The 13,104-nt window shown below is 29.8% G+C and overlaps 1 protein-coding gene across 1 annotated transcript in view; it reads right to left on the bottom strand.

The window, feature by feature from the left end:
• Positions 1-12,568, bottom strand: part of LOC145248353 (uncharacterized) — a 69,139-nt gene extending 56,571 nt beyond the window's left edge. The window contains exon 1 of the mRNA XM_080110272.1: positions 12,079-12,568. The gene's annotated coding sequence lies outside the window, so the exon portion shown is untranslated. The remainder of the gene's footprint in view (positions 1-12,078) is intronic.
• Positions 12,569-13,104: the final 536 nt, after the last annotated feature.

Here is a 13,104-nt window from a genome sequence, read left to right as displayed (position 1 = left end):
TACCCTATATATTAAGTTTCATATCTGTAGACCAAAAACTGACAGAGGAGTTCAGTAGGCAAATTTTTTTAAACAAATACATACACGCATATATATATATATATATATATATATATATATATATATATATATATATATATATATAAAGGGCTTTGTGTTCACTGTAAAGTTTTTACGCCAATATTACGCAAGTATAAATAATGTAGAATGTTCGCCATGAATATGATTACACGTAATAGTTAACTAAAGATGATCATCCAACAAGAAAACTGAAAAGGCTAAAAGGGAATTAATTAAAATGGATGTTTAAAAGATATGCAAATCAGGTAGATCTTTTGCAGATAAATGCAAATCCTACGAACCATATATAACAACGTTGTATTTTCTTCTATTATATAAATCTCACCTGTCTGTTAAAATGTATGCATGTATGTATGTATGTATGTATGTATGTCTGCCTAAAACTTTCGACAGAGGCGACGGATTTTCATAAGCTTTGTATCGTTTTGAAGTTCGACCCTTCGGACGACAAATATCGAAAAATTGGCTAAAACCATTAATTCCTTCATCCTAAACTGGGCGCTTTTCTACAGGGAGGGGTCGTTTTTATCGCCGAGATTTTCGATTGACTAACCTTAATTTAAACCTTCGTCACTTCCGGTTTAGTGGTGGACCAACAGCAAAGACGTCACGTTTTTTGTTGTTTTTTTTTCACGCTCTTTTCCTTCTTCACTCGTACCGGGTTCGAGCCTGCCTACTACCACTTTGTTTTTTTTTTGCTCAGCCAACATCCTTACATACACCTCCACTTTCTTTTCCACCTTCTCGTCACGGGTTCGAACCTGCTTACCTGCCTACGACAACCTTTTATTTTCTTTTGCTAAACACACACTTACAAACACCCGGGCAACGCCAGGCACCGAGGCTAGTTTTAAATAAATGGAAAAAGGGGTTTTTAATATGAATATCAATACTTTTTTATTTGGCAATTTATAACTACAATAAATTGCAGTTTCACTTAATGCCTTAACTAGCAAATTCTAGCATTGCTACACATATAATTTGCTGATTTCTTTATGTCCTTTGATGAGAAGAATGACAAGAATAGCATTCTTTGAAACTCCGCGTAATAAGGACTTTGTAAATTGTTTTTTGGAGTATTCAGTCGAACAATAAGTTTTGATTGTAAAGTTCAACTTACAGTTTTAATTTTCTTTCTCTTATATATATATATATATATATATACATATATATATATATATATATATATGTGTGTGTGTGTGTGTGTGTGTGTGTGTGTGTGTGTGTGTGTGTGTGTGTGTGCTAGCAGGGAGACCTGACGTTGCCCGGGATTGAATGATGATCAACAAATGTTTCATAGTCCCATCTTTTTATTTTCATCAAAATCGGTGAAATCGTTCATTTTCAATTAAATTGGTAGGTTGCTTGCTCTAATTGAGAACCCATCGCGGTGCACCTAGAGGAAGCTTTAAAGCCTTCCGTGCAGTGTCTTAGTCCACAATATATTAACGTCTACATTACACTGTAGAGAATTTACTATTGGTTTTATACACTAGCTTAAACTAAAGTTTAAAATGCAAAAGTCAAGTATCATGCTTCAATTGTGCTCTATACAAAAATTATTCCGAATGCAACTTTGTCATATCAAAGAACCTATTGCTGGTTTTAAATTCTTGACCTTACTGCATGTGCAGTGATAATGGTTTGAATTAAATGAAAAAGTCAAGTATCATTGTGAAATTGTGCTTTAAACAGAAATATCTATTTTGAATGCACCCCTGTCATATGAAAGAATCTACTGTTGATTTTATATATCGGTCTTGTGTGGTAATAAACCTTCTAAATGCACTTGTGATGTTAGGCTGTGTATGGTGTTAACTGTAGTCAAAATCGCCTGTTCTTTCTTTCATCGGAGTATTTCGATTTTCGATTATCGATACTTATCGAAGACATTCTGATACAAAATCTATCTAAGCACATAAACTATCTTCGTGTGAAATTTCATAAAAATCGACCCAGCCGTTTTCGAGTCCATAGGAAACAAACTCACACTCGCTCTCTGACACACACGCAAATTTCCTTAAGAACGCAAACTTAAGATTGTAAATTATATCTTACATAATGCAATGGTGTTTAAATATCCGTTTATAAAATTATTGGATGGAAATAAATTCCACAAAATTATATTTTTTTAACATTTAATACAAATTTAAAAGACAGAAATTACTTTCTATTCGACAGTCTTAGTGCGGTACTTTTTCGTTATTAGAGCGAAAATCGACATATTGAATTTTAGTTACTACTAATGCTATCCGTCTCAATTGTCATGCCACAATAACAAACATATCCAAAAATTACGAAAAACGATAAGGTAGAAAATTAATTCAATAATTAATTTACTACCTTGTCGTTTTTTCGTAATTTTTAGTTTTTGAAGACAATTACCAAAAATTGAGCTTTGCTAAAATAAAAACAAGAAAAGAAAAAAAAAAGAAAAAAGAAAAGAAAAAGAAACCCGGAGAATTCGACTCGTAACAAGGGAGGTAATAATTTTCTAAAATCTTAGGCAAATTTAGCAAAATTCAATGTTCGTTAATTATCTTCGAAAGCCATTTTCATTAATAATTAATTTTCTACTTAATCGTTTTTTGTAATTTTTGGATATGTTCATTATTGCGACATAACAGTTTAGTAGATACCGTAGGTTTTACTTGAATTTCAATATTTCGATTTAAAACAACTTAAAAATGGCTGAATTGTTTGCGAAAAGACATTGCGTTCGAATGGATTTGATTTAGTAACAATATAATTTTTTTAATAAGATTATTTTAAAAAAGGTCGTTTTAGTACTTTACGCTATTGCATTTTTCATGTCAATAACTACTCAATCAACAGTAAATATAAGGAACGTGTAAGTCACGCAGGGGCGACAAACACACATACACGTGAGAAATAGGCACACTATTTTCTATATATATATATATATATATATTTATGAAAGTGAAAATGTATGTGTAAGAGAACACTTCTCAACCTATATACTCAACGATTTTTTATCTACAGACTTAAAATTTGGTATAGGGTATTCAGACATGTGGAAAAGGTTTTAATTGGTTTTCATCTGGAAAAAAGGGCTGCTAAGCATCAAAATTAAAAAAAAATTGGTGCATGAGGGGGGGGGGGTAATCGGATTTTTACCTGCTTGTCAATTGTTTCACAAATGCGCATACCTGAATGGTTCACAGCACAGATTCCTTATGTTAAAAAGAAGTATGTTTGAAAACACTTTCTAAATATCGCATCAAGCTAGCTTAATGGCTATCGTGCTTGGCTCACTATCTTTAGGTTTTGGTTTCAATCTCAGTTTGAGAATTTTTTTTTTTTTATTTACAAGAAGTTGAATGTTTATAAAATTTATGTGTATTTTACGACCGGGCAACGCCGGGCGGCTGCTAGTATTAATATAAAGACGCCCACTGAACCAAATATCGAAGACTAATATAAGATTTTAGTGATTTTTTTTTTACAAAATGTTTACATTTATGGCCTCCCTACGAGGACTTGATGTGACACGACGTCGGTTTTTAATGTGAATAAATCCAGTTCATTCTAAATAAAAGAAGGGACATTTTTATTATTATTATTATTAAAAAAGTATGAATTTATAGATTTGGTTTAATTTATTCCAATTATTTTAAGATATTTTTATCATAACCATATTTTTGGCTGAAAATGAGATATTTTAGTTTAAAATGAGATTTGAAATTTTTCTGCTACGATTTATTTTACATGAGAATAATTATTGAAATTAAGAAAAATTTTTGCTATGAAAAAATATATCTTAGAAAAAAGTGGAAGCTCCTATTTGAAAAATAATTTATATTTTAATACATCACAAACGTGTTGTAATAAAAAAAAAATGGAAGCGTAGCTCAAAAGGACACACTAATATACCTTAGATCGCTAATGATAGTTATTTGTTTTCAGTTCCGGAAGAGTTATACACGTGAAAAGGGAAACAATTCAGAAGTTTAATGATTTTTTTTTTCAGCAAAATGTTGTAGGTAAATCAAAACCAAGTTCATTAAATTAACGAGCGAACAAAACGGGAAATTTTAATTATCGAAACATTAATTGAATTAAATTTAACATTTTGTTAATAAAAGAAAATATATGCATGTTAAAATATACTAAATTAAAGAAACATAGTTAAACAAAACAACAGCAACAACAACAACAACAACAACAACAACAACAAAAACTGAACCAATCATAGATTTAATAATTTGTAAAATGTTCTGTTGATTTAATGTTGATTTTAATTAAATTAAAAAAAAAAACTACCCCAAACTAATTGTCTTAATTTATTTGGAAATATAAATTAATAAAACAAAATGTTCGTTTTTCATATATCATTTTTGTTTAAGAAAAAAAAAACTGTTTACGTTTAAAAAAAAGTAAAAAAAAAAAAAAATTTAATTTAATAAATGTTTCAATAATTAATATTTTCTGTCGTGTTAATTCGTTAATTTAATGCTTAAGTTAAAAATTTAGCTGAAAAATCATTAAAAACATGGAATGTCTCCCCTTTTCCTGTGTAGAACTTTTCCAAAATGAAAACAAATGTCTCCACAACACAAGTGGCCCCAAAAGTGTCTAAATCAAATTACGTCCCTTTAATAAACATAAAACCCTAATAATAAACTTTCTTAAAGTACGAAGAGCGTTTATAAGTAATGGCTTCTATATTTATTCCGCTAGAATGAATCAGAGGGTTTACAAGTTTCATTGTTATGATGACTAAACTTATGCATTCATGATTTGAAAGTTTCATGTCACTTTTACAGATATTGACGATGTGAGACTCTATGCAAGCAATCCCTGGCATAGACGTGCGTCAGAAGCAGAGATGTGTCATTGAATTCCTGGCAGAAGTACAATTGAGAATGATGGTGACTGTGCAGAAAAATACATTCTGGGGAATAAAAGGTCGCTTGTGTTAATGATACCACTCGCATTTTCGTAGCTCTTGAACTTTTTAAGTTAAGAATATAAGAGGTTTTACTTTTGGCACGACACTCGTAATATAACTGAACTATTTTAATTTGTTAATTTAAAATTTTTATTTGTTAATTCTATATTCAAAATCTATTTTATAATGCTTAGTTTCCCTACTGTTGATTTAACTTTAAAAGATAAAGTAACAGTGGTACTTTCTTTTTTTTTTTGAAAGAAACGCGTTTTTTCTTTCTTTTTTTTTTTTTGAAAGAAACGCGTTTTTTTCTTTTTTTTTTTTTGAAAGAAACGCGTTTTTTTCTTTCTTTCTTTTTTTTGAAAGAAACGCGTTTTTTTTCTTTCTTTTTTTTTTTGAAAGAAACGCGTTTTTTTCTTTCTTCTTTTTTTTTTGAAAGAAACGCGTTTTTTTCTTTCTTTTTTTTTTGAAAGAAACGCGTTTTTTTCTTTTTTTTTCTTTTTTTGAAAGAAACGCGTTTTTTTCTTTCTTCTTTTTTTTTTGAAAGAAACGCGTTTTTTTCTTTTTTTTTTGAAAGAAACGCGTTATTTTCTTTCTTTCTTTTTTTTTGAAAGAAACGCGTTTTTTCTTTCTTCTTTTTTTTTTTGAAAGAAACGCGTTTTTTTCTTTCTTCTTTTTTTTTTGAAAGAAACGCGTTTTTTTCTTTCTTTTTTTTTTCTAAACATTTTGTTGTATCGGTAGCGCGCCAAGTCAAGACATGCCTACCAAAAAATCGATGAAATTCGTACGTCTTTTACAAAATTCATTCCATTGCGTTTTTAGTATAAGTATTGTTCTTTGTACGGATTAGTTACTTTGAATTTTGACTATTTTCAATTTAAAAACTACTTTTGAAGGCTTTTAGAGAATTTGAATAAAACAATTTTCACATTTTAGTTTTACAGATTGCGGGTAAAAAATGTCTTTTCATGGATTTAAATGTTGAAAATAAATTAAACATTTTTTTATTGAGAGTCACCACTTATCAAGGCTCGAAGGCCACTCGAGGATAAGTGTTAATGAATATAAGGTGGTAGTTTAGTAATTGCTAATGGTGCAAATTAGGTAAACTTTGATTATTTATAGGGAGGGCTCAACAAGAACTTGTTTACACTAAATTTGAAGGCAACCATGTTATATTCAATCGGAAAGCAAGCGAGCGGAACAGTGTTCCACAGATGCGCAGTTCTGGGGCAAAAAAAAAAATAGAAATGTAATATTATTGTATTTCGTATAACGCTTATAGTGCCTATTTACAATGCCTCCCACGGGACAGAGTTAGACACCAGGGTTGTTTTTAACGAGGAGAAAAGGAATAAAAATTCTTTCAGTCGTGAAAAATTCCTCCTGCACTGATAGAGAATAAGAAATTGAAGTGGAGCATCTGAAGAACAGATACTACACTTTAATCTTGGCCCGAAGGCCAAGAATATTATTTAAATAAAGATTCGATATATATATATATATATATATATATATATATATATATATATATATATATATATATATATATATATATATATATATACTAGCAGAAGTACCCGTCGTTGACTGGGTTCAAAAACAGCCTACAGAAAATGGACTGTGATTGATGAAAGTATGATAGGTTATGAAAAGGAGGGGGTTGTAAAGAAATAGGTTTTCATACTAAAAAATTTTACCCTAAGCAAAATATGATGAAAGTAAAGATAATTTTCGCGAAAATATATTTTTTATATCAACTTTGTTTCCATTCGTAGCCAAGAGTGAACAACAAAATGATGGTTCCTTACAAAGAGAAAATGTTATATATATATAATAATATAAATATACAAGAAATAAATGTTACCATAGTCAATAAAAGTTACTTTTATGGTAGAAAAGTTCATTGGTTTGTATTTTTAAGTAGTTTGTAAAAAAAAAAAATTTTTTCTTAATTCACGATTCACGAACCGGTTAAAAAAAAAAAAATTAAAATGGCAGCGACTTTGAAATGGAGAGCCCCGTTTTCAATTTGAAGGAGGGGCACCTGAGCATTCTGTGTTAACAATTTAAGAGAGTTCCGCCAACGTAAGGAATATTTATAAACATATTTTAATGTTTTCCGTTATTTTGTGCTTGAGGAATATTCAATTATGGCATGTGTAGTTTATATAAAAATGCATTTAAGTAGTTATCGCCTCAAATTTCATTTTTAATTTCGGTTCGCTAGAATTATTTGAAGTAAAGAGCATTAAAAACTATTTCAAAACAAAAAAGACATGAACTGAACTTTTATTGACTATGGTAACATTTAGTTCTTGTATATTTATTTTTTGAGTAGTCGTTTGTTGGCTTTTCTGCTAAGCACTCTTACTAAATAATATCGACGAAATATCGAAAAACAAAGAAACAAAAACAGTTTTGAAAAATAACGAAGCTTTACTTACTTTAGTAAAATAATCCGAAACAGCAAAATGGGATATTAAAAAGGTAAACATGTAATTACTTTAGTTTTTTTAAGCAAAGAATCGATATAAATATGAATAAGAAGAAAATGGCGCCCTTTTCAAGCAGAATAGCTTCGTTTCAGTTTTACAGTATTGAACGGTGTAGTATTGCGCCGTCGAATTCAGGGTTGTACTATTGTAATGTAAAGAGCACGCAGAAAGGGTTGTAATCAACTGAATTCCTTCTAGTACACTGACAAAAAAAAATTTAAACAGATATATAAATAAAAATAAAAATGTTATGTTTTTAAAAAGACACGTAATCACGTGAGTAGGATCTTTTCCTTCTTTTGACACGATAAGAAGTAAAGTTCTTACTTTTTATTATTTATCTATTTATCTATTTTTGAAAGAGTGCCACGTGCAAGTGGAAAAGGAAAAAAACAGAGTTATGCAAAATTTGTGTGGAGAATTGTCTAAAGTTCCGACATTTTTGGGGGCTTTCACTTTAATAAGAATGTGAATTTATGAGGTGAATTTATTCGACACAATATGATTCAACTAAAAAAAATAAATAAAAGTTAACGTGAATTAAGATTAAAGTTAAGGTGTTATCGTGGACCCTCACCCCTTTTAAAAAACCTTGTAAAACTTTGTGACATATTTACATTCTATGGAGGTCAGCGCGAACGAACACCCAATAATTTTATTATACCATATTTCTTCAAACTGAAACATAATTATCAAAGTATACTTACGCAAATAGATATGAAAAGTCTTTATTAAACTTTGTGCCATATTTCCATGGAGTACAGGCGCGAACGCAGATCCCACAATTTTATTATACCATCCCTATTTAATTTGAAACATACTTATCAAAGTATTTTTATGTACATCTATTTCGAAAACCCTTGTAAACGTTTTTTTTTCCATTTTTTATTTCCATACTTTGTGGACCAGGCGCGAACGCAGACCCCACAATTTTAATGAACCACCGTTCGGTCAGATCAAACATACCCATTCCTGATCCTCGATACATCTTCTATCATTATATGTAATCATTTTTTAAAAATAGTCAACATATAGGAGCCTATTCGTGAGCAGACACACACACACACACAGATGTTCAGCTTTATATTACAATATATATATATATATATATATATATATATATATATATATTCGAGAGTAATCAGTTACATATGGTCACTACAAACGTCCATCTGTTTCAGTCAGTTTTTTAAGAGCTCAGGCTTTTTTTATATAGCGTCGAATGGTTCAGGGTCACCTGACGAAGTTTCATTGACTGAAACAGATAGTTGTTTGTAGCGACCATATGCAACTGTTTACCCTCGAATATATATATATATATATATATATATATAAATTTAAATACAAATACAGAAACTATAGCAGGCTGTAACTGTAGAAGAAAAAATAGATGCCCTCTACAAGGTACCTGCAAAATAAAAAATGTAGTTTATAGCTGCACAGTATCACAAACCCCAGATTTAAATGATGTTAATGACAACCATAGATCGACTACACGATTAAATAACTACACCCACTTCAACCAATCTGCCAATCAAATACAAACCAACCCATCACATACCAATGCCGCCCCTAATCTACCTGACAAATTTATTGGTATGTGATGGGTTGGTTTGTATTTGATTGGTAGATTGGTTGAAGTCAAATAAAACGCAATCTACTTCGATTCCACATCTGGACTTATTAAACATAGGATTTCAAACCACAAGCACTCTTTTAAAAAATCCCTCCCTGGTGAACCAAACCACTCTATCTAAACATATTTGGCGACTCAATGATAAGAATATTTCCTTCAATTTTAAATGGGAAATAATAGGATCATATAAAGTATATATGCCGGGGGGGGGGACATATTCTGTGTACTTTGTAGATATTGTACATATGAGGCCCTTAAGATTTTAAAATATGATGATATCAAAAATAAAACCACCCTCCTAAATTCAAGAGATGAGCTTTTATCTCCATGCATTCATAAACGTTGGTTTAGATTTAACAAATATAAACCATCATAAGTCATTAAAATTTATAATTTATTATTTAATAACTTTATTAATAAAATTTGGATCATTATTATTATTATTATTAGTTTATCTGATATATTTACCATTATTTTATATCTTATGTAAATCTCTATTTAAATTTAACCTTCGGATGTTACTATTTTTATTAAGTTCAATAAATAAATAAATGATTAAAATATTATTAATTTTATTTAATGACTTTCAATAAGATTCTTTTATATTATATAAAACAGCATAAAGGCTGATTATCTCCCTTTGATCATTTTACTAGCACAAACACGATTATCTCCCTTTATTTTTTAAAATTTAATGTTTAATTTAAGTAAGGCGTTACTAACGTATTCTAGCCGTTAAATATATTCCATTGGCGTTCACTTTGAAAATTCAACATTTCGAGCATTTATAAGCTATATTTAACATCCAAATGAATGCTTTGACGATAATTACGATTTTTAAAAGGCGAACCATTAGAAGATATATATATATATATATATATATATATATATATATATATATATGTTAAATTTTCTTAAAAACCCATTATTATAATCAACCTTATATTTAAACCAAATTCAGCTTTAAAATTTTATTCTAATTTTTACTCTCAACTCATATTACTTTGCTTATCAACATCAATAAGTAACTATTTTCCTTTGTATTTAAATATTTTCCAGATACATCTGCCTTACTTAAAAAATGCTAGGTTCATTTATGGTGTCTTTTATAAAAAACAAAAAACATCACATATTTTTGCTGATGAGGAGACTGTGTTAAAAAAAACTATATGTTAAAATTATTGTCCATGACTTAATGTCTATCTCAATATCCCAATCGTTTCCGAAACGATCGTACAATTTTTTGGCTTTGTTGTGTTTCTTCTTATGAAGCAAAATTTTAATTTGAATTATAAATGATCAATTACCTTACTATATGTATATCTATATATCTATAACTATATATAAATATATGCATTTATATATATCTATATCTATCTATCTATCTATCTATCTATATATCTATATATATATATATATATATATATATATATATATATATATATATATACTAGCAAGGATACACGACGTTGGCTGGGATTAAATGAGGATCAACGAATGTCCAACTCTTCCATAACTTTATTGTCATTGAAATTGGTAAAATCGATCATTTTTCAATCAAATCGATTAATTGCCTGCTCTTGTTAGGAACCGACGGTGGTGCGCCAGGCAGAAGCTTCATATACCTCCCCGCAGTGACTTAGTCCACAATATATTGTCCTCTACATTGCACTGTAGAGAACGTACTGTTGATTTTTATAAAATTATATATATATATATATATATATATATATATATATATATAAGCCTAATCAATCCTAGCGTGGGTAAAACGCGGAATATTCTGTGTAGCTTAATTGCCATATATATTTTTATAACTTACTACCTAGCTCTACTTATGTATTGAACACGTTTGAAGTAAATACTTAAAGTTTACGCATAAAATTATACTTTCGTATATTAATTTATATGATTAAATAAAGTATATATATATATATATATATATATATATATATATATATATATATATATATATATATATAAAGGTTTTTTGGTCTATTAATTCTATTAGGAACTGGCTGATGTAATCGCCATATTTGTCGTAAGTCCGAGTACTTTCCAATCCTTCTGGATTCATGTCAGGTACAGATTAATCTAACTGGTCTTGGACAATTTTTAAACGTCTATTTTATTATTTTTTGAGACGTCTATTTTTGTGTATGTGTGTGTGTGTGTGTATGTCTGTCTGTCTGTGTGTGCGTATATATATATATATATATATATATATATATATTATTTTTTATTTTCTTTTCAAGCTTCACTCTAATTCTTGAACATGTTTACCAGAAAAATCAGTTGGAAATAAGTCATACACCATTCACCATAACCAGGCAATTCCTACAACTACATACCTAGAAAACGGAGCTACATCGTAATATGGCACACGAAGAAGAATAAAAGCAATCTTAATAGAAGTTGGCTTCCCCAATGATGCTGCATAAAACAGAGCGGAGATGGAAAACATAACGAAATATCAAGGTCGTATGTGCGACATGAAAAGAAACTGAAATCTTAGGAAGATCCCCACCATTCCAATGATTATTAGAGCAACAGGACTCATGAAAACTAGCTGGAAAATATACTTGGTGAACTAAGTGCAAGAGAGATATAAACAACTGCACTTAAAAGGATGGTTAGAATATTTGGCATCCGGCAGGATATCCACTCTCCCGTTAGAACAAAATAAGGAAATAAAAAAAAAGTATGATGTATTTTGTGTGGTGAAAGTATATAGAAGCATGCCTTAGAGAAATATACATTGATCAACTTACTTTTAGTATAATGATAGATAGATAGATAGATAGATAGATAGATAGATAGATGCCCTGATATTTATCATAAATAAATGACTTATGTGGATTAAGGAGGAGGAGGAGGATAGTTCTCCCACCGTCACCCTCAAATTCATCGCTGTATGTGTATATTAAAGATGAAAAAAAAATCGTACTTACTCAATAGTCTGTCAGCGATAACGTTGTCGGCATCTCAGAAAAGGAAGAAATAAAGCACAACATCCTAATAGCATAACGATCAACCTACAAAAACAAAAGCCATGCCGACATCTAGGTGGGGTGCTTACATATCTTTTTTCATATTATAGTCTCGCTTTTTTTCTTCTTTTTAATAAAGAAATAATAATGACCTATTATTTTTTTTAAATCACAGCATAAAATTATGTACGCATGAAACTTGGGGGGGGGGGGAATAAACCGGAAACTGTTAAGGCAATTAAGAGATAATAATGTACACGTCCGGTTGAGATTTAAGGTATTTTATTTTCATCCTCATCCATTTTAATCCGCCATCTTAATCCGCCATTGCGAATAGTTTTACGGCGCATGCGTGATTAGGTTTGCTCCATTTGTGTCGCTATATTTATCAAAAATGATTTAAATAAAACAAAGCCAACATGTTAGGCCGACAATAAGTTTTTATTTTTTATTTTATCTAAATAAATATAATATACTGTTTTTTTTCTTCTATATTATTACTTTATTTATTTTTCGTTCGCACTCGATTATTTTTGTCATAATTACGCCTTTGTTTTATGAATGCCATTGAAGATGGGTCGTTTCTTTTGTACAGATCACATGCTTACCATGAGACTTAGCTAAGTCGAGCAGACTGATAGGTCCGTTTCTCTATTTTCTTTATTATTATTATTATTATTATTATTATTATTATTATTATTATTATTATTATCATTATTATTATTATTATTATTAGTTGTTGTTGTTGTGATTATTGTTGTTGCTGCTGCTGCTGTTGCTGTTGCTGCTGATGCTGCTTGAGGGTTAGCGTTGTTTTTTTTATTTTTAGAGTTAAAAATCCGATTTTTTTTTTTGCGGCGGTGGGGGGGGGGTACATTCATTGTTTGTGGACAGCATGTGATTGGGGGCGTATGTCGTCCAAAAAAAAAAAAACCATTAAACACGTTACATGCAATTATCCTTATTGAATCGCCCACTCGTTAACAT

This window comes from Euprymna scolopes, chromosome 26 (genome assembly GCF_053919585.1).
Source record: "Euprymna scolopes isolate OS-2025 chromosome 26, ASM5391958v1, whole genome shotgun sequence".
Lineage (NCBI taxonomy): Eukaryota > Metazoa > Mollusca > Cephalopoda > Sepiida > Sepiolidae > Euprymna > Euprymna scolopes.
This window is presented reverse-complemented; position numbering and strand designations above follow the sequence as displayed.